The sequence below is a fragment of the Hakea prostrata genome, chromosome 3 (assembly GCF_041222555.1).
Source record: "Hakea prostrata isolate BN-2017 chromosome 3, UWA_Hpros_2, whole genome shotgun sequence".
In the NCBI taxonomy this organism is placed as follows: Eukaryota; Viridiplantae; Streptophyta; class Magnoliopsida; order Proteales; family Proteaceae; genus Hakea; species Hakea prostrata.
The window spans coordinates 52,425,695-52,429,150 of NC_142602.1; the positions used below are offsets into that span (position 1 = coordinate 52,425,695).

Here is a 3,456-nt window from a genome sequence, read left to right on the forward strand (position 1 = left end):
TTGTTAACCACAGGGCAGCAATGGAAACTTGATCCGAAACTGCCCTTCCGATGCTCCGATCGTCACGAAATTTGGAGGGCATGTTTATAACAGCAAGAGGATACTACACACTAATTTTCATGATGATCCAAAGGTTCAATCAAAAATGCCCAAATCGAAATTTTAGGTTCTATATGATACCTAACAAGAATTAAATTGGAATTGATGGAAATTGTAAAGGATGATGGGAATCAATCAAATGAGTGTTAAGAATCAAATCTTAATTTCATTATAGTCTAAGCTTAACATACATCTACATATCAGATTTGAATCAAAATAGGTTAAATTGAATAGAATCAAAGTGATGGAGTGCAATTAATCTCATTTGAATCATAACATAGCATGAGTGGGGAAGGATCAAGGAATTGAAAGGGGGAAACTCATGGTTAAGTGTTTGCAAGGCTGCAGCACTTCAGCCATGGTTTCAAGATCATCAATTGATAGAAAATGAATAGATTAGAAGAAGAATAGAAGAAATCGTACCTTGAGTTGATGATTAATGTATACACTAATGATTGGAGTCAAAGATCTTCCCAAACATCAAGGAATAGCCCAAGAGAATGTCCAACCTCGAGCTTTGGAGTGCCAATGATTAGTTTAGGTCCTCATTCACGAGTTCCGAAAAGGTAAGGGCAAAATGGGAAGTGATTTAGTGAATTTTTGAATTCCATTACTCTTGGCCGACTGGTTGGTCGATTGTCAGTCGACCAAGCCATGATAGCAACTTCAGGAGTGGATTCGGGAGGCTATACATGGTCAAATCGAGCGGGGTTTTCTCCTACAAGTCAATCAACAAGTCTAGTTTCAGAAAATACCTTCGGATTGATCACGGGGTTTCAAGAAGTGCTTCAACTAATTGAATTTTCATCGATGGGCAGATTTTCACTCAACACTAACAATGTGCTCAAGTAAGGGGCATCATTGTCAATGTCCATAGGCTCTGTATCTAGCATCGAATCATCCACTAAGAGTGCCCACAGGTCTCTTCTACCACCACTTCGGGTCTTTGGACCTGCAACAGTATAAAATCCGGGCCGGGTCAGGGTTAGGATAAGGCCGAATTTTACATCTAAAGCTTCCACGTTTTGATTATGTTCAACTAAATCTACTAGTTGTACACGTAACTGTTATGCACATTTTTTGGCAATATCAAAACCTTCTATTGAATTAGATGCATGAATTGCCAATTTAACAAATGTTTGGCAAAGAAACTTGTAACGTTGTGTATGACTCAAATTAGTATCTTCTATGACTTGATTTCCTTTACTGTCCTCCACCAACAAACTTCTTGCTCCCCGTGTCCATCTTCTTAAAATATGCTTCTCAGGAATAAAATTTATTTCTATTTTATCAAACACTTTCAAAGCATGACAACAAAGAATACCAAATGTCTCAAATTTTCTACAAGTGCATAGTATTGATTGTTCACTATGACTATATGTAACTGTATATTCTCCTTCTATAAGATTCCCATCTTCATCTCTTACACGAATTGTGTACTCACTAAAGACATCATCTCCATTATGAAGCACTAATGGGCAAGCACCCACCCAATTATATTCATCTTCAAAATTTTCAAATATATGAGGGGTGTAAACTTTTGTTGCTTGTATCACGATTGGTGCTTTTGATTTCAACCTAGGAAGTGTATTCCTTGCTTTAAATTCATCACTCAATTCATTGGCCCGTTTATCCTCCACTAACCGTTCAAATGATTAAAAAATTGTACTAGATCCAAATTTGGTCTCAAATACCTCTTCAAATCAGCATTAATACTTTATAAGTTGTGTGCTCCTCACACCTAGTGTGAAAGTATTTTTCATGTAATAGGCTGCCCATTTCTCTTTAATTCCATAAAGTCGATATAACCATGAATTATTTTGGACTTGATAATCATCTTGCAACTTTTTCCAAGCATTTTCAAACTCTTCTTCAACTTTATAACCATAAATACACTTTGTAAAATCCTTAAAAAATGATGATCCATTCTTCATTAGATTACCAAGGTGTGTAATCCCATTTTGCATTATGTGTCATGTACACAATCCATGCCATGTCTTAGGTAAGACTTCACTTATAGCTTTTGACATTGTTGCATCTTGATTAGTAAAAATAGTTATAGGTTTCTTTTGACAATTTGCTTTCAAGAATGCCTCAAACAACCATTTGAAAGACTCAGTTGTCTCATCGTATAGCAATGCTGCTCCAAATATAGTCGCACCTTTATGATGATTGAACCCAGCAAAAATACCAAATGGCATGCACTCTTTATTAGTGCAATATGTTGTATCAAATACAATAACGTCGCCAAATAATGCATAATCAATGATCATCCTTGTGTCTGCCCAAAATATGTTTGTTATTTGTTCTTCATTATCTAACTGCAAATCATATATAAATGATGGGTTAAGCCTTGTCTGCTTTTGAAAATATGCTAATAAACTCCCAGCTTCACCATAAGCCAAATGTCGTTGGCGTTTAGTTCAAAGATAATTTTGTATATCTTCCCTGGTATAACCTAGGTTTTCTCTCCCCCCTGCTTGCTTACTCAAAAGATCATAATTTGCTTTGGTCCTGATATGCAGAGACATCTGTGATTTTCCATTGAGATCGCATTAAATGAGTAGTAGCAAGTGTATGAAGTAAATGATTGTGATTATCATCAAAAGTTTGACATTCATAAAGCCCATTATCCAACCTAGAAATACACATTCTTACACGACATTCAATTCTAGTTTCGGCACGAGACTTGATTGTGCAATTATCTCTCTTGTCCTTACCTTGATGTCGTTCTTTGTTACATGAAAATCTCCTCTGTTTTACAATTGTCGTGTCTTTCTTACTGTTATGTGCATAATCTCTCTTAATACTAAAACCATCTATTCTTCCATACTGGTTGTAAAAATCATATGCCTCATTCTCTGAAGTGAAAGTCAAACCAATCCGTGACTTATAATCAGTATAATTATCTTCAATAGACGATATCTCTGGGTTTTCCATGTCCAATGCAATTCACAAAAGCTACAGTAATAACATCGCTTTAGCATTATATAAGTAATCTTTTAAAGAAAATGAACTATTTTATAAGATGCTTGTTATAAATTAGTAGGGGTGTATGCATAAAAAAGCTCAGATTATACTAGGCTTATCAAAATAGTAAATGACAAGGGCATATTCTACTTGAAAAAATGACAAGGGGATATGACTAAGTTTCAGTACATATTTAATAAAGCACAAATATTGTATCACCAATCCAAATAGTATAGTTAAATGAATCACTTATAGATGTTACTTTTTTAAAAGTAATAAATACTAAAATAAAGAAGACGTTTATCCCTTTTAATAAAACTCCATTCTTGTGAAGAAGCAACTAACATAACCATGGGATGCTTTCTGGAGTGGCGACATTTTGCATCT

General features: G+C 35.0%; 1 pseudogene; it reads right to left on the reverse strand.

The window, feature by feature from the left end:
• Nucleotides 1–1,166: 1,166 nt before the first annotated feature.
• On the reverse strand, nucleotides 1,167–3,039 carry LOC149022459 (protein FAR1-RELATED SEQUENCE 5-like; annotated as a pseudogene).
• Between the last annotated feature and the right edge of the window lie 417 nt (nucleotides 3,040–3,456).